At 49.4% G+C, this 19,677-nt stretch overlaps 1 long non-coding RNA gene across 1 annotated transcript in view; it reads right to left on the bottom strand.

Annotated features, from left to right (window-relative positions):
* The window catches only part of LOC133778363 (uncharacterized), a 57,593-nt gene extending 42,421 nt beyond the window's left edge, over positions 1-15,172 (bottom strand). Inside the window, exon 1 of the long non-coding RNA XR_009869090.1 lies at positions 15,126-15,172. This is a non-coding gene — a long non-coding RNA (uncharacterized LOC133778363). The remainder of the gene's footprint in view (positions 1-15,125) is intronic.
* Between the last annotated feature and the right edge of the window lie 4,505 nt (positions 15,173-19,677).

Here is a 19,677-nt window from a genome sequence, read left to right as displayed (position 1 = left end):
CAGGTTGCTTAGCCCGGATCATTTACCGTGATCCGGGGACGTTTACCTTTGGCCTGCTTTAAGAAAACGACACACGTGTCGCCATGTGATTGCTGCAAGGGCCTTGACGAGTCGCCTAGGCCTCCCAAGGACCGCTAGGCCTAGACTAGGGTGTCAGTGTACGTCACGAGGCGTCACATCCGCACGCGGGGGGGGGGGGGGGCATCATTAATGTCCCTGGAACGAGGTGGACCGTAGGATGGGGCGTCTTTTGGCATCTGCCACTCCTAGGCCGTCGGATTTGAGAGGTCGAGGATCCAGACCAAAAGGACTCATAAATGCCCCCTGCGCGATCCTTGATCGTCAGATGAAGAGGCACCTGACCGTTGGATCGTGGGCCAGAATTTAGGGGCTGGTATAAATACCCCCAGAGAACAACATTCGACACTTTTCCATCTTCGAACCAGCTTAAGAAAAACCCGAACGCTTGTTGAAGCTTTGCATGTCCGACCTCGCCGACGAAATACTCCCCCGCCTGCTAGTTCTGCGCCACTGCCTGTTTCCCAGAGTCCCGACCTTCGCTCTTCAACCTGACGGTGCTTCTCGGGTTTGTCCCGTCGAAGAACTACTGCACCGGCTGTGCTACTTCAAGAACGAGGTTCTGCCATCCTTATGGTCGGACAACCACCAGCCTCAACGGTCGACACCACACAGTAAGTCTTTTTTACCTCTGTTACCAACTTTGTGAACTTATGCTCTCTAGATGTATGCGTTTAGGCTCTGTGCGTTAGGATTCGCTAGGAAGGCTGCTTGGGTTGGGTTGCACCGTACTCGGATGCTTCCCGGACAAGGGGTAGACCTTAGTAGTCTTCTCTCCCGATTAGGGTCTCGGGGCTTTTCGGGGTCCCGGGCCTGATACGACGGGACTCCAAGCAGTCCTTAGGAGACTCCCTGTACCTTGACCGGCTTTTTTGGGTTTAGGTACTGACTGCTTGGTCTTTCTTTCTTTGTTCCCAGATCGTCAGTTATGGCCACGGGCGTTACACTACATCCTGAAGAAGAGGTCAATAGGGCCCATGTAGTCGTTCCCGGAACCAAGACGCCCACAGGCAACAGGTGGGAAATGGACGTAATGGCCAACTCGTTCCGGAACTACCGGATGATGCTGCTCCTAGAGACGCGACTGGGCATCGAATCAACTCCGGGCCTATTCCACAATCGCATGGCCAGGCTGGAGGAACGGGCGCACACGTCGGTGGATGGATTCGGGGCCTAGAGCGTCGGCCATATCAGCGCCGGAGCTACGCTCCCGCTTCATGACTATTTCGTGCGGTTCCTGACGTATGTGGGGATCGCACCGTTCCAACTGTTGCCGCAATCGTACCGCCTGCTTGCTGGGTGGAAGGTGTTCTATGTCGCGAAGGAGATCGCGAAGCCTACTCCCGCGGAAGTCTTGTATTTCTACAAGTTGGTGCCGCAGGTCAACGTCAAAAACAAGAGCCTGGACGGCTTCTACAGGCTGCAGCCGCGGAGCGGCTATTCTGCTCCTACTAGCACCTGGAGGCACCCTCCGGATGTCAGGCATTACTGGTTCATGACATCCGGGTTCCTTATTGATAAGAACCCCACACTACTGCTGGACTTCCAGCGAGTGGGTAAGTATTCCTCCGGACCCTCTCTTTTATTCATTTTTTGCTTCCACCTCTTATCGTATCTTCCGGGTCGCAGGTCCCTTCATTCAAACCCCCCTTACTGAGTTCCTCCTGGAAAGGAGGAGGTTCTATGCCAAGCTGACCGCGGAGGAGCTGGACATTGGGGGCTATGTTAATGACGCCAACCTCCGGCTAATAGGGTTGCTTGCGGCCACCCAGACCATTGTAGTCCCGAGCCTCCTGGGCATTCCCTGCGAGAAGGACGCTGATGTCCGGGAACAGTTGGCCCTCGACCACATCACCGAGGTGGTGAGAGCGGCGCGGGCCACCACAGCCCAGCGTAAGAAGAACCAGCTTCTGGCGGAGGCGGCCACCTCGGAAGAGCTGGAGGAGCTTTTCGAAGACGCCCTACCAAACTTCGGGACACCCAGGGCTAGCGTATCGGGGCGAGGTAACTCCCCACTAATCTTAACTTACGCTCCCCAAATCGGGGACTTAGCTAGGGATAGGCTAGGACCGCCGGACCCCGCATTTGGGGCTGACGGGGAGAAGAGGCCTTCATCTCTTGTCCCTGTGGGATCAGAGGTCCTAATGTTCCTGTTCAGGTTCCTCCAGTACGGGGGGTTCCTGACCCCGGACGACGCAGGAGATCGGATCCACTCGTTCACTTTAAGGGAACTGAGTCTCGCCCGCGACTTAGATGAGGGTTCGTCCCGGGCCGTTTTTTATTGTGTACTTTCATCTGTTTTGCTTATCGTCCTAACTTCTTTCTCCCGTACTTTTGCAGAGGATTCCGACATGTCTAACCCGGCCAGCGAGATGAGGAGGCTCATCAAGGAACGGTCGGCCAAGAAGGCAGCCAGGAGGTCAAATGTTGTGGCAGGCACGGAGCCCCTCCCCACCAGTGAAACACCCGGGATAGTGCCCTGTCCAGGCGAGGCTCTGGCCGTGGTTCCCTTCCAGGCTGTGGAGCCGACCGCAGACGTCTCTTCGGACCAGCCCCCGGTGATTGATTTGGAAGCGGGCGAAGCCATCAGCCGGAGCTCAGGAAAGAGGGGGCCGGAAGTCGACGCCGGGGAAGGCAACCTCGGGAAGATGCCCTGGACGACGCGGTCGGAAACAGCTGAGAAGTTGCATGGGGAGAGTCGGCTAACTGCGAAGGAGATCCCTGCTCCGCCTGTCCCCTCCGCCCAACTCTTCTCGAGGAGGGGGAGTCCGCCCTGCGGGACGAACAGTCCCGGCTGATCAACCGGACCTGGGAAAACGGCCGGTGCTGGAGGGATGACACTTACAAGGCCCTGACAATCCATCGTCAGGTCGAGTTCTCGGACTGTCCTGCCGAGTTCAGCGCTCCCCAGCCGATCGTGGACCGGCTAGCTGCCGAGGCGGGCTTCCGCCCCAAGCTGGGCCAGGACATCGCCCCCATGGCTGCTGATCTGCTGGATCAGGTTGGGAGCACTATGTCCAACCTTCAGCTGAAGAGGTACGCCACGATAGCCAACCCGGACGTGCTGTTCATCTCTCAGGCTCTCCGCCACCAGGCCACCGCGGTAATGTTCACCTCACTCATATTCCTTCCGTCATTTGTTGGCGGTGGTTTTATTTTCTAACTTTTCTTTGCTCCAGGTTGATTTACTGTCCCAGAGGAGCGCCGATCTTGTGGCCGAGCTTGCCATAAAGATGGAGACGGCCAAGCTGGAGCTGGAGGCGGCCGTGAACCAGAGGGAGGCCGTCAAGGAGACCCTCAGCTGGGAAACGGCCCACCTCCAGGAAGAAGTGGCCCGTCTAAAGGCGGAGCGCGAGGAGATTGGCCGCGCCAAGGCTGGGCTGGAAGAGGAGTTGTCCCGGAAGACCAAAGTTGCCGATGAAAGGGCGACGCTCTTGGAGACGGCCGCGGCACAGTCCGCCCTGGACAAGGAGGAGATCCTGGCCCTGAAAGCCCGAGTCTGCGAACTGGGCGACTCCCTGCTTCAGGAGAAGGCAGCGCATGAGACGACCCGTCAGGAGAAGGAGGAGGCCGATAACTTAGTGGATGTCACCTTTGATGAGGCCATCTATATGGCCTGGTGCAAGGATAAGAACATGAACCTCCTTGTCTTCCCTGACCCTGAATCGAAGCGTACCGAGTATGAGGCCAAGGAGAGGGAGGACGCGGACCTTCGGGCGGATGCGCTGTAGGCCCAAGTCCCGGCCTTGTACTTTTGTTATTGTTTGGCTTGTAATTAAACTTAAAACCTTGCTACTTCCTTTGGTTTTTTAAGAAAACTTCCTTCCATGGTTCAGTAGAGATTTCGATTTGTTGCCGCGACTAACTGATTGCAGGGGTTTAGTCCTGGTTCCAACGGCCGGGACTAGACCCAACTAAATTTTCCAAGTCTCTAGCCTTGGCGCTCGGTCCAGGGCTCCCGGGGCTTGGCTCAACTGGGCGTTTCATCCTCCTTTTCAGTTTTAGGCCCCGGCCTTACCCCGGGGCAAACCGGATATCTTTATATCCCCGGACAATGTCTGGGCGGGACCAAGCTTAGGCGTGGCCCCTTTTTATACCCTCGTACACCGTTCGTCCGGGCGGGACCAGCCATGGGCTCGGTCCCCTTTTTTTATATCCCCGAACGTTGTTTCGTCCGGGGCGAGATGAGCCTTGGGCTTGGTCCCTTTTATTATATAACCCCGGACATCGTTCGTCCGGGCGGGACCGGCCTTGGGCTCGGTCCTCTTTTTTAATATCCCCGGACGTCGTTTCGTCCGGGGCGGGACGAGCCTTGGGCTTGGTCCCTTTTATTATATACCCCCGGACATCGTTCGTCCGGGCGGGACCGGCCTTGGGCTCGGTCCTCTTTTTTAATATCCCCAGACGTCGTTTCGTCCGGGGTGGGACGAGCCTTGGGCTTGGTCCCTTTCATTATATACCCCCCGGACATCGTTCGTCCGGGCGGGACCGGCCTTGGGCTCGGTCCTCTTTTTTAATATCCTCGGACGTCGTTTCGTCCGGGGCGGGACGAGCCTTGGGCTTGGTCCCTTTTATTATATACCGCCGGACATCGTTCGTCCGGGCGGGACCGGCCTTGGGCTTGGTCCTCTTTTTTAATATCCCCGGACGTCGTTTCGTCCGAGGCGGGACGAGCCTTGGGCTTGGTCCCTTTTATTATATACCCCCGGACATCGTTCGTCCGGGCGGGACCGGCCTTGGGCTCGGTCCTCTTTTTTAATATCCCCGGATGTCGTTTCGTCCGGGGCGGGACGAGCCTTGGGCTTGGTCCCTTTTATTATATACCCCCGGACATCGTTCGTCCGGGCGGGACCAGCCTTGGGTTCGGTCCTCTTTTTTAATATCCCCGGACGTCGTTTTGTCCGGGGCGGGAGGAGCCTTGGGCTTGGTCCCTTTTATTATATACCCCCGGACATCGTTCGTCCGGGCGGGACCGGCCTTGGGCTCGGTCCTCTTTTTTAATATCCCCGGACGTCATTTCGTCTGTGGCGGGACAGCCTTGGGCTTGGTCCCTTTTATTATATACCCCCGGAAATCGTTTGTCCGGACGGGACCGGCCTTGGGCTCGGTCCTTCTTTTTAATATCCCCGGACGTCGTTTCGTCCGGGGTGGGACAAGCCTTGGGCTTGGTCCCTTTTATTATATACCCCCGGACATCGCTCGTCCGGGTGGGACCGGCCTTGGGCTCGGTCCTTCTTTTTAATATCCCCGGACGTCGTTTCGTCCGGGGTGGGACGAGCCTTGGGCTTGGTCCCTTTTATTATATACCCCCGAACATCGTTCGTCCGGGCGGGACCGGCCTTAGGCTCGGTCCTCTTTTTTAATATCCCCGGACGTCGTTTCGTCCGGGGCGGGACGAGCCTTGGGCTTGGTCCCTTTTATTATATACCCCCGGACATCGTTTGTCCGGGCGGGACCGGCATTGGGCTCGGTCCTCTTTTTTAATATCCCCAGACGTCGTTTCGTCCGGGGCGGGACGAGCCTTGGGCTTGGTCCCTTTTATTATATACCCCCGGACATCGTTCGTCTGGGCGGGACCGGCATTGGGCTCGGTCCTCTTTTTTAATATCCCCGGACGTCGTTTCGTCCAGGTCGGGACGAGCCTTGGGCTTGGTCCCTTTTATTATATACCCCCGGACATCGTTCGTCCGAGTAGGACCGGCCTTGGGCTCGGTCCTCTTTTTTAATATCCCCGGACGTCGTTTCGTCCGGGGCGGGATGAGCCTTGGGCTTGGTCCCTTTAATTTTATACCCCCGGACATCGTTCGTCCGGGGCAGGACCGGCCCTGGGCACGGTCCTCTTAATTTTATACCCCCGGACATCGTTCGTCCGGGGTGGGACCGGCCTTGGGCTTGGTCCTCGTATTTCGCTTGTGCCTGGGATGACACCCCCCGCAAGTGAGCGGAGACGGGTCTGTGGTCACTTGAGAAAGAAATTCGAAAGGAATTCGCCCTGAGGCGTACATTTCCATGGTGACAATAGCCCTTTATGATGTTTTGCACACATCATTTTCATTGTGCAAAAGGGAACTAGCCCTGAGGCGTACATTGCTTACAACGTAAACACTAAACTGGGACGAGTTCTAGGACTATTGGTAGTATTTACGGGGATGCTCCGCGTTCCAGGCTCGCGGAACTTCGGAACCATCAAGCCGCTTCAAGCGGTATGTCCCGGGGCAGACCTCGTGTTGGATCTCATATGGCCCTTCCCAATTAGGGCCCAGAACCCCTACTCCCGGATCCTGAGTGGTAGGGAAGACCCTCCGCAGGATTAGATCGCCAGTTTCAAACTTGCGGCTCTTGACTCTGGAGTTGAAATGCCGCGCGATCTTGCCCTGGTACATCTTCAACTGCACTTGCGACTCTTCCCGGATCTCCTCGATAAGATCCAGCGATTCCTGGAGTAAGGCGTGGTTCTGGGTGGGATCATACGTGTCGCGTCGATGGGACGGGACGGTCGTTTCAATTGGGATGACGGCTTCGCATCCATAAACCATTGAGTAGGGGGTGTGTCCGGTTGACGTCCTTTCGGTCGTCTGGTAGGCCCACAATACGCGGGGGAGTTCCTCGGGCCATTTGCTCTTACAGGCCTGGAGCTTTTTCTTCAGCGCCCCTTTTAGGATTTTGTTCACGGCTTCGGCCTGACCATTCGCCTGTGGTCTGGCGATTGCCGAGAAACTCTTCACTATACCGTGCCTTTCGCAAAAATTCGTGAAGTGGAAGCTGTCAAACTGCTTCCCGTTGTCGGACATGATTTTGTAGGGGAGGCCATATCGACACACTATGCTGTTGACGACGAAATCTAAGGCCTTCTTGGACGTGATCGCGTTCATGGGCTCTGCCTCGACCTATTTCGTGAAATAGTCTACAGCCACAATGACATACTTTACCCCTCCCTTCCCGGTCGGGAGAGATCCCACAAGATCGATCCCCCACACTGCGAAGGGCCAAGGACTATTCATCAAGGTTATCTCTGTCGGGGGGGCCCGAGGGATCTTCGCGTACCTCTGGCACTGCTCGCACTTGCGGATGTAGTCTATGCAATCTTTCTTCATGGTGGGCCAGAAGTATCCTTGGCGCAGAATCTTCTTGGACAAACTGGGCCCGGCCGTGTGATCTCCGCAAAAGCCTTCATGGACCTCATGCATGATGGCGCCCAACTCAGTCCCGGACACGCACCTGAGATAAGGCATAGACAGTCCCCGGCGATAGAGTTTTTCGTCCATCATGACGTACCGGTGGGCCTGGTACAGGAGCTTCCTGGCTGCGGCTCGATCGTTCGGAACTTCTCCAGTAGACAGGTACCGGATCAGCAGCCCCATCCAGGAAGTGGAGTGGTCGACGGTATGGACGGTGGGAGCCCTGATGCTCGGGACGGGGAGATGGTTGACGGGAACCAGTCCGGCCAGTTCGGCCTCTGCGTCGGTTGCCAGCTTCGCTAACGTATCCGCGAAAACATTCTTCTCCCGAGGGATCTGGCGGATGGAATGCGCCGCGAACGTCTGGAGCATCTCCCTCGTTTGAGTCACGTATGCCGCCATTCTTTCTCCCTTGGTCTGATACTCCCCCGAGATTTGCCTGACTACTAGCTGAGAATCGCTGTAAAGTTCGAGGTTCGCTGCCCCTACCTCCCGGGCCAGACGCAGGCCGGCCAGGACAGCTTCATGCTCTGCCTTGTTGTTCGATGCTTTGAACTGGAAACGGAGGGCATTTTGTAGCTGGTGCCCTTGCGGTGACACCAAGATGATCCCGGCGCCAGCCCCATTCTCGTTCAAGGCTCCATCCACGAAGATTTTCCAAACGAGCGCCGCGGGGGTTGCGGGGATACTCTCTTCTGGGGGGATCCCGGAACATTCGACGATGAAATCGGCCAGGGCCTGTCTCTTGATAGACACCCGGGGCACGTAAGATATATCAAATTGGCTCAGCTCCATTGCCCACTTCAGGAGTCTCCCCGATGACTCAGGTTTCTGCAATACCTGCCGCAGGGGATGGTTGGTTAAGACCTTTATGGCATGAGCCTGGAAGTAAGGTCGAAGCTTCCGAGAAGCCATCAGTAGGCAGAAGGTCAGCTTTTCAATCAACGGGTATCGAGACTTGGCGTCTAGTAACCGCTTGCTCACGTAGTATACCGGGAGTTGTGTCCTTTCCTCTTCTCGTACCAACGCGGCGTTGATTGCATGCTCGGTCACGACCAGGTACAGATACAAAGGCTCCCCTTCGACTGGCTTCGCCAGGATGGGGGCTTTGGCCAGGTGTTCTTTCAGCTTCTGGAAGGCCTCTTCGCATTCGAGTGACCACTCAAACCGCTGGCTTCCCCGAAGGACATTGAACAAAGGGACGCACTTGTCCGTGGCCTTAGAAACGAAACGGCTCAGGGCGGCCACTCGCCCTGTCAGGCTTTGGACGTCCTTGTGCTTCCGGGGAGAGGCCATGTCGATCAGTGCCTTGATCTTCTCTGGGTTGGCTTCGATTCCTCGGAAGCTTACTATGAAGCCCAGGAACTTCCCGGAAGCCACGCCGAAGGTGCTCTTCTTAGGGTTCAGCTTCATCCCGTACTTCCGGATAACTGCGAAAGCCTCCGCCAAATCGTCCGAGTGGTCCCGCGACGTCTTGGACTTGACCAACATATCATCGATGTATACTTCCATGTTTCGCCCTAGCTGGGCCCGAAACATTCGATTGACAAGCCTCTAGTAAGTTGCTCCGGCATTTTTGAGTCAGAAAGGCATGACTATATAGTAATAGATGCCCTTGTCGGTTTGGAAGCTGGTATGCTCCTGATCCGCCACGTGCATGGAGATCTGGTTGTAGCCGGAGTAAGCGTCCATGAAACTCAAGATCTCATAACCAGATGTAGCATCCACCATTTGGTCGATTCGGGGGAGTGGGAAACAGTCCTTCAGACACGCTTTGTTGAGATCTGTGAAGTCAATGCAAGTCCTCCAGGTCCTGTTCGGTTTCGGCACCAAGACCGGATTGGCCAGCCACACTGGATATACCGCTTCGCGGATGAAGTTGATGGAATACAACTTCTCCACCTCCAGCTTGAGGGCCTCGGCCCTTTCCGTCCCCAAAGGTCTGCGCTTCTGGCGGACCGGGGTCGCGTTTGGGTCAATACTTAACGCGTGGCATATTATATTGCGGTCGATCCCGGTCATATCGGAGTGGGACCAGGCCAGAAGATCCTGGTTTTCCTGGACTCGGGCGATAATGGCGGCCCGAATGTCCGCCGGCAGGCTCTTTCCCACTTGGATGATCCTGGCCAGGTCGATTTCGCTGATGCATACCTCTTCTATTTCGTCCATTGGCTCCAAGATGCGATCGTCTCCTATTCGCGGGTCCAGATCATCCTCTTCCTGGACTGCTTGCTCGGCCAGAAGGAGGGCCGGCTCGACAGGCTCCTCCCGGACCATATATATGGGACGGGCAGAGACATGGTAACACTTTCGAGCGCTTTTTTGGTCTCCCCGGACAGTCCCTATTCCTCCGTTGCCGCACGGGAACTTCATGCAAAGATGGCGGATGGAGGTGATGGCCCCAAACTCGACTAGTGCGGGCCGGCCAAAGATGACGTTGTACGCGGTTGGGCAATCCACCACAACAAAGGTGCAGAACTTGAACGAGTGCTGCAATTCATCCCCCAGCGTCACCGGTAGCTGGACCTTTCCCATGGGGAGAGGCGCATCTCCGTTGAAGCCGTAGATTTGGGTTGGGCAGGACGCCAGATCCGCCTCCGTCAGGCCAATGGCGGCAAAGGCAGGTTTGAACAACAAGTTGACGGAGCTACCGTCATCCACCAACACGCGGGATACCAGCGGGTCGTGGTGCGGAAAATGGACGTTGCGGGCGTCGTCCTTCGTGAACGTGATGGGGAGGTTCATCAGTTTAAGGCGCTGAGCCGGGGCCTGGATAAGGGCACAAACTTCTTGGTCGTGGTCCAGCTCGCTCAGATAGCGCTTTTGATCATTCTTCGAAGGTCCTCCTAGGTGGGGTCCGCCCGATATGGTCGCCACATGTCCGTCCACTCAAGGGGGTGCTACCCCGGAAGAATAGGGCATTCCAGGGCCGGGAGCCGACGCGGCGATGGTCCCCTGAGGGGCCGGCGCGGCGATGGTCCCCTGAGGGGCCTGCGCTGGAGGTCCCTGTGCATACCCTCCCTGGGGCGGGTATGCACGAGTCGTTACCGGAGCCGTGGATTGCCCAGGACTTGCTAACATGCCTGGGATACCCACGGGCATTCTTACCCACTGGTGGAGGTGCCCGAGCTTGATGAGGTTTTCAATCTCGTCTTTAAGCTGCCGACACTCGTCGGTGGTGTGGCCCACGTCTTTGTGATAGGTGCACCGTTTGCTGGTGTCTCTCGGATTCCTTCCCCCCTTAAACATGGGGCTAGGTTTCCGGTAGTGGACCGCTCTTTCTGTTGCCAGGTAGATGTTTTCCCGGGTGTCCACCAAGTTGGTGTATTCCGAATATTGGGGCTCGTAGCCCCTCTTCCCCTTTTTGGCCAGCTCAGGCCGGTTCTGGCCCTTGCCCGATCGCTTCCCCCGGGAGGGATTCATGCTTGCCTCGGTTACTCCCGCCTGCGATTGCTGGCCTACGACGGGAGTGATACTGTGGCCTGCCGGCGCGACGCCATAACCGGAGAAGTGCGTTGATTGGGTCGGGGCATACCCCGAAGCGGCAGGGCCGTATACCGTAGGGGTGTAACTGATGCCGGGCGTGACGGCCATCCCCGGGACTATGGGGGGCGTGGCGTAGGACTGCGCAGGGAACTGTCCCGCAACTCCCGGAATCGTCTGAGGGATCGTCGGAGGGATGGGGTGAGGAGCCGGGGGCCATCCGAAGGCCTGGATCTGAGCCTCCTCCCAGTTCATGAATCCTTGGGCCCTCCTGATGAATTCTTCCAACGTGGCGGCTTTACTGCGCTGCATGTCGTCCCAAAGTGGGGACCCGGCCCGGATTCCAGACTGCAGTGCCACCAGGCGCTGTCCGTCATCGACCTTGGTCTTGGAAGCTTCTTCAGTAAAGCGCTGGATGTAGGCTCTCAATGTCTCCGCGGGTAGCTGCTTAATATTGGCGAGGGCGCTGATTTGCATGTCCATCCTCATGGCAGCCACGAACTGCTTCCGAAATGCTGACTGTAGCCCGGACCACGATTTGATGGACCCTGGTTTAAGCCTTTTCCACCACTCTTCGGCGGGGCCGCCCAACGTGATGGAGAAGCAGAGGCATTTTCCGTCGTCGCTGACGTGAGCCATGGTCATGAGTCGGTTGTACCGGGACAGATGATCCCTAGGATATGTATTTCCAATATAGGCAGTGAGGCTCGACATCTTGAACCCCTTGGGCAGTACGGCGTCCAGAATGTGCCTCGCACATGGCTCTTTATCCTCTTCGTCGGAGTCAGTGTCCGCGCCTTCCTGCTTGCGGACCAGGCGATCAGTGATCTTTTTTAATGCGGCCATTTGCTCCATGAGCATCTTGGCCGTGCTATCCTCCTGGGGGATTCTCTCGTTCCTCCTGTCGTTGATGTCGTTCCTAAGGTCGCCGCCTCGAGGGAGGATTTTTTCCTTGCGGGCCCGCTCCTTCCGGGCATTCAGTCCATCACGTAAATCTACTCGGGAAGTGTCGTCCCCTGATCTGAGAGTGTGACGATCCTCGCGGCGAGATCGTTCCCGGCGGTTCTTGTTGACCGAGGCACGACCTTTCCCGCCCGCTTGGCCCTGGGGCATGCCGGGGCTGCTCGTTCTGTGGTCGCGCTCCTTGCGGATCGATTGGGTGGCCTCGTCCTGGGACGGGGCACACCTTCTCTTTCCTAGGCAGCAGCCGTGAACGTGCCCCGGCTTTCTCGACGGGGGTGGTCTTCTCCCGAGACTTCCGTCGCTCCTTGTCCGGGACTCTCAGAGCTGTGTCGGGAAAAGGCTCTGGGGGACGGATCGGACTAGCACCCCTGGGGCCCCCGGCTTGCTCTTGGGGAGCGGGTTGTTGCGTTTCTGGAAGTGGGCCAGTTGTGGGGTTGGCTGCTGGGCCCTGCGCGGCCATCAGCGCTTGTAAGGCTCGTAGAGACTCTTGCACCCGGCGGTGCGCCTCCGCCTGCTCAGCCATCTTGGCTTCCTGATCCAGGACTTGCTGCCTTGGCCTGGTCACCTCCGAGTCCTGCTGATCGTCGCGAGGGATCCCGGGATCCGCGTCTTCATCGTGATACTCTCCCTCGTTCTCCTCCTCGTAGTAATCTTCTTCGTTTTCTACTTCGTACTCTGCCCCACCCTCATAGTCTTGCGACTCATCCTGGTGAGACGTCTAAGGAGGCACGTCCTCGGGCAGGTCCCGAGGGATGTGCTGAGAAGGCAGCGGGTCTTCGTTACCTTGCTCTGGGTTGGTAGGGTCGAAGGTGGTGTGTCATGTGTTCACCATCGTAGTAAAGGCCTGACGTTGGCGCTAGCTTCCTTCAGCTCTCAATGAAAGCACCAAACTGTTAACCGAGATTTTCGGCAACTCTATTAATGAACAATATTTGCTGGTAATAATAATAATGAGAGTAGAAGATCGACACGGGGTTTTTACGTGGTTGGGGCGTTAACTAGCCTTAGTCCACGAGTCTATATATTAGAGCTAGAAGAAGCTTATACAATGGAGTTTTCTAGCTGTATCTGAACAGAGTTTCTGCCTTCTTTTTTCTCCGACCCCCCTTTACATTGTTCTACAGCTTATATTTATAAGCTGAGGGGAATACCGGGTCTGGGCCGGATCCGACCCGGGCCCATCAGAGAAACGAGTACAAGGGGCCTTTCTAGTGGAGGCCCAATACAAAGAGGTATACAATACACGAAATTCAAACCAACTAAGGCCCAACTAGTTGACCTGAGATACAAGCTTCGCCCGACGAAACGGCGCTTTGGCTCTGACTACTTCGAGTCACGAGGCTGATTCAGGAGACAAGACCGGTCAGGGTACTTGGCTGCGCAGTCCTGACACATCAGTGAGCAATCCCGAGGCGACCCTTTCTGCAGGCGAAAAGTAGGGACAATGCCCACGCGAAATGAGGCGGCTTCAGGATGCTGGACGCTTGGCCCTTCAACTGGGGAGGAGATGATCCAGGTCCGTTTACCTTTGGCCTGCTCCATTTACCATAGGCCCCGACCACACCTGGGTCCGGGACAGGAATGCGTAGGCCGCGACGGTCCGGGCACTCTGGACATCGCCGGGACCGTTCTTGCTGAGGACGAACCCGGAGGAACGTTGGGACCCCTCCAATGGGCCCAGTCTAGAGTCTCTGGTCCGTACCAGTCCCCTTGGGCAATATTCAAACCAAGGGACCTTGGGCCGGGCCCATACGCCGATCTGGTCCTCTGACCGTGGGCCAGGGCAAAGGCCCAAAGCCCCTGCAGGAAATGGGGATAACATAACCTAAGGTTTAAATGAAGCCAATAAGAATATGACACTTTTCATAAGCATGATTATTAAGGAATTAGTATTTTAATGATAAAATAAGGAAATATAAGCTTTAATCTTTACCAGAAACTGTTAGGGTCGTAGTTTGACTCTGTCAAAGCAGTTATCCAACTTTAATTATGCTTAAAAAGTACAATTACGTGTTTAAAAGAATCATGTATGCCGATATATCGCAGCATTGGAGCCGATATATCGCCTGAAGAAGAATACGGAAAAATACGTTGACGTTGCACGATCGTACGAACGGAGACTCGGGACTAGGGGCAGCCGATATATCGCCACATAGGGGCGATATATCGCCTATTTTAGATTTTTAATTTGTTTTAAAATAACTTTGACTCCTTAAACCTACCTTTGATAGTTTTGACCGAGTCTTCAGTCTCTGATTGACGAATATTCAAATATCTTCAATTAAATTCAGTATTTTTATTCAAAGCCAAAAAGAAGATTTTTATTCCTAGAACACTATAAATAGGACTTAGGACTCAGCCCTTTCACTTTCTCTTCAGCTGTGATCAGACTCCAAGGTACTAGTGAGACCATAAGAGTGATAAACACTTGGATTGGGAAAAAGTTTTGCCATTTTTAAGCTTTATAAAACACTTTGGGAAGTGAGGATTAGTGCATTTCGGTATTGGAGTGTAAAGAACGCCCTAGACTAATACTTACAAAACATTCGCATAACATAGTTTATAAAAGAATACCACTCATTATCAAAGTCTTAGTGGGGACTTGCTTAAAACCATGCAAGTTGGCGCCATTAGTTTTAAAAGAAAACATAAATTTTTATGCAAAGTTTAAAAGAAACAAAATTAAATAACCGAGTCCCACTGATAATTTAGGAAAGTCTCTTAAAACAAAACATAATTTAAATGACGTTCTACGATGATCGTTTTTCTGTCCATAGGATTACCCCACGCCATACATCCCATGATGATAGAACTCCTCACGTCACCACGCGTGCCATAAAGAAATCCTATTTACTACCTGGAAGGAAAGTAAGGGGGGTGAGCTAAAAGCCCAGTAAGGAAGTACAAACAATAAGGAAGTAAGAATACAACAATACAAACACTAACGTTCATCTAAAACATCATGGCATATCATAACATAATCGTAACATATCATCATTTCATATCATAACGTAATCGTAACATATCATCATTTGCATATCATAACATAATCGTAACATATCATCATATCACAATCATACAGCATACATGATGAGCATGGCTCTCTAGTTGTCCATGTCACCCTATGAGGTAAACAGGAGTCTCTGGTCCTTGAATAACCTCGGCGCGTCCGCCCTAGGAGTTACGTCTTTAGCTATAGTAACTCGTTCGATGTATCTAACATCGTAATTTGTTTGATGTATCTAACATCGTAACTTGTTTGATGTATCTAACATCGTAACTTGTTTGATGTATCTAACATCCATGCACATATCATATTCAACATATCATCACATTATGACATTCATATTTCATAACAATTCATTCATACAACAGTCTTACCATTCATAACATAAAATCATAGAATCTATCTAACTTCCTTACCTCAGGTCCAAGCTAAGAAATTTTCACAATCTTTCAACGAGCCTATATCATAATCAAAACAACATTTCTTAGGTTCATAAAATTACTATTTTCCCTTCCATACAACTCATGTGTGCATGGGCCATGCACACATAATAACAGTTACACACAACACGCAATTATTCTTAACTACACATAAAGTCATAAAAGAATAATGCTCATTTTACCTATTTTACATGCATGATCTTTTTATAAAAAACCACATAGTTGAATAATAAACATAATTTTGAACGTAAAAGAGAAGTTGCATGTAACATGCATACGTGGGAACATTACGTAATTGTGACGTTTTTTTAAAAACGATAATTCTACATTTCTTACTTTTATGCATATCAAGATTCATTGGTACAAAAATCACATACTTCTTATCATATTTCTAAAATCATCATTTGCCATTTTACATAAATCAAAGATTAAAAAAAATAACCATAGCAATATAAATATAAAATATAATCCTCATATAAACCCTATCAAATCTATTTTCTCAATCATACCCATGAGCCCTTTTTAAACAAAACATATTCTCTTAAAAATACAAATCATAATCATCAATCCTACAATAATCAAACCATTAGCATCACCATCAACAACCTCAAAAATAAACCCATCAAAACCAATATATAGGCTAAGAAAGACTATTACCTCTCTTGATTGTAAAATCAAGAACACAATATGATCAACACCCAAACTTCACACCCCTTGTTCAAGCCTAGGGTTTTATTTTTTGAAAACCACCATGAGGAGGAGAAAGAATCCAATCACACACAACAAATAAACAAAGTCAATATCATATAATCAAGAAAAAGAGATTAGACAAACAAAAATACAAGAAAACAAACTCTAGACTTGGTTCCTCTTCACTTTCTTCTTCTTTCTTCCTTTCTTTCTTCTTCTCCCTCTCTCTCTCTCACGCCACTCTCTCTCTCTCTCTCTCTCTAGGTCACGGCAGCCACACAAAATGCCCTCCTCTTTCTTTCCTTTCCCTTTTATTCAACTCTCTCAATAAAGCCTCACCAACACAAAATGGTAAGTTTCCTATTTCTATTTTATTTTCTCTTAATTTTCTTATTATTTTCTTTTTATGATAATAGATATAAGGAATAAAGGGTGATCACATCCTATCCTAAAATAGATAGTTTCTTCCAATATTTGATTTTATTGCCTTAGAAAAATAAGTGGAAAAATCAATCCCTTTCCCACTACACACTACACGTCCAAGCACCTTCCTTTCCCTTTTCTTTTTATTTTTTTCTTTTCTTTAACTAAAATAAATCCAATAAAGGAAAGAGTGTGTAGAAAATCTACACATGTGTACCATGCTACCATGCACTAGCACATACTAAATCATTAGGGTGCATATCTATCTACCATGCACCTTAGTGCATTCAACCATAACTCCCATAATTACCTCAATTGTCACACTTATTAAAATGTAACACTAATAGTAAAATAAACATGTTACACAATTATTCACTTATTAAATTAATTAACCAAACAAACAATTAACAAATTTAAATTCAAAAGATTATACCAAACAATTCTAACAATTAAACAAACAATCAAATAAAACAAACAACAACTAAATAAAATAATCAACATTTAAATAAAACAATTCATCACACTTAATATTTAAATAAAATAAATCACAAAATTTAAATAATCTAAAAAAAAAAATTTGGTGCACTACATGGAGTTAGACCAATCCATAAGGTCAACAAAGGTATCCTTATTCTTAAGTTCAATCCTGTTTGATTCCTTAGTTTCTTTAGTTTTCATTCAGGGTCTAACTTTTGTTATGGTTTTGTGGTTAGGATTTTAAGTTATTTGAACTTAAGGTGTCTTTTCGGTAGGTTTCCTCTTGGTGGTTTAGTTTTTATTATTTTCATCTCTTTCTTTTAAGAAATACACACTATTCTTATTATTGGTTTAGGAGTGTTCCAAGTCCCGCATTTGTTCTCATATCCTGGTTTTGGTAAGGAAAATAGGATATGTAATGACCCAACTATTTCTAAGACCTTGGACCATTAAAACTACTAGACTTAGTACTACTTTGAAGAAAACATACCTAAGAAATAATAATAACTTTATTAAAATTCCAAAGTAAATATTACAAAATAGAATGTAAAATATGGTATGGGTACCCATTATTTAAAACATAAAAACATTGTTTGATAAAACATAAAACATAAACTTTAAATACTAATTGCGGAATTACATCAAAACATAATTTAAAAGACTAAAATAAACATCATCCTCGATCAACACGCAGTCCACTCAGTCCGTTCATCCTCAACACACATGCCAAGCTTCCAAGAATCCTTCCGCCCTCCATATTTAATTTCTTGAATCACACTAAAAATAAAGGAATGAGCCTAATGCCCAGCAAGGAAAACCTACTAAAAACATACATCACATACATGAGCATAAAACTACATCATATACTATAAAACATAATACTATCTAAAACATACATAATAAATCATAAGCATACACTAAAAACATATGACTATAAAAACATATATCATAAACATAAACATATGAACATATGACTATAAAACGTATACCTTATAGGACTACACTATTAATGGCCATTAAGACATGTGATAAACCATCTACATCCCCTGTCTAATATCTGAGGTAGGTTAGTGTTGACCCTCATTTTGGTCAACGACACGTAGTCACGAAAACGACAAAGAAAAATAATAAAAAGCTTAAGAAAGCAATCTACTGGAAAATAACGAACACAGAGAATTATAGTGGTTCGGCCCCAGTGATTGGTAATAACCTACGTCCACTTGATACTATTATTGGTATTGAGCTTCAAAGGTGTGATCAAAGAACTAGGGTTCCTAAGTTTCAAAGACCTTAGAAGGAGGAAACAATACAAACGATGGATAATAGTAATAAAATTCGGAAAAAGAGAAAAAAGACCCCTCTCCATGAGCTATTTCTTGTGTATTTATAGGCTCAAGTAGGGTTACATGAATCAAGTAATAATATCTTCCCTTAATAAACGGATCTTCAGGTCATAATGAAGAGATATTCTCGGATATCATTACAACTTTACAGATCTTTACATAAATGAACGGAGTATACGACCAGTCTGGTCGTATATAACACTTGATCTCCGCATGTAGAAATATTTCTGGTCGATAGGCGAGCAGTATCTCTGCCACGTTTCAAAAATTCTTGCCACGTTATGAACAGTTGTTTTTCGGATAAACAGTTAGATCACATCATAGTATATGATAGCCCATCAAGGTCCCCTGTCTAATATCTGAGGTAGGGTAAATCATAACTATAAACATAAAAATGATAAACACTAGGGCACTAAGCAACTATGAGCCCCAGATAAACATAACATAGCATACTATAGCATAAACATATTATACATAAACATACACATAAGCATATAGAAACTATCATATTTTCCTTACCAAAATCGGGATATGAGAACAAGGACGGGATTTGGAACACTCCTAAAACCAACAATAAGAATAGTGAGTATCTTTAAAGGAAAGAGATTAAAAGAATAGAACTAAACCACCAAGAGGAAACTTACCGAAAAAACACCTTAAGTTCAAAGAACATAACAACCTAACCACAAAATCATAACAAAAGTTAGAACCTGAATGAAAACTAAAGAAACTAAGGAATCAAACAGAATTGAACTTAAGAATAAGAGTTCCTTAGTTGACCTTATGGATTGGTCTAACTCCAATACCGAAATACACTAAACCTCACTTCCCAAAGTGTTTTATAAAGCTTAAGAATGATAAAGCTTTTATCCCAAACCCAAGTGTTTATCACTCTTATGGTCTCACTAACACCTTAGAGTCTGATCATAGCTGAAGAGTTAGTGGAAGGGCTGGGTACTAGGTCCTATTTATAGAGTTTGAGGTGTGAAATTATCCTAATAAAAAAATACTTAAATCCTTAAATAAACATGATTATGACAAGTGTCACGCTCTTAGTGGTTATGGAAGGTTCTAGAGTTTCTAGATCTTTCTTCTATTTAAAAAAAAATACTTAATTTCATTCTATCTATAATCAAAATTTAAATTTAAATAAAATAGAATCATAACTTCTAACTTCCTAAATCTCGTAACTCTAAACTCATCTGTAGTAAAATCAACATAACTGGAGCTGTAGAAATCCGATTTAGACTATCTTTATAGGTGCCCGAATGAAGGACTTCTTCAATCTGGTAAGGTCCTTCCCAGTTCGGTCCGAGCACTCCCGCAGTGGGGTCGCGGGTATTCAAGAAAACTCGCCGTAGCACTAGGTCACCGATGTTGAATTTCCTTTCTTTCACCTTTGAGTTAAAATACCGGGTGACCTTTTGCTGGTACGCAGCAACTCGGAGTTGGGCTCTTTCTCGTATTTCTTCAATTGAGTCTAGGGACTCCATCATCAGTTGGCTATTCTAGCTCTGGTCGTACGTAATGCGTCGATGTGAGGGGGGATCTAATTCAACAGGTAACATAGCTTCATACCCGTATGCCAAGGAAAA

This window comes from Humulus lupulus, chromosome 5, assembly GCF_963169125.1.
Source record: "Humulus lupulus chromosome 5, drHumLupu1.1, whole genome shotgun sequence".
Taxonomy (NCBI): Eukaryota; Viridiplantae; Streptophyta; class Magnoliopsida; order Rosales; family Cannabaceae; genus Humulus; species Humulus lupulus.
The sequence above is the reverse complement of the archived record's forward strand: the minus strand, read 5'-3'. Positions and strand labels throughout refer to the sequence as shown.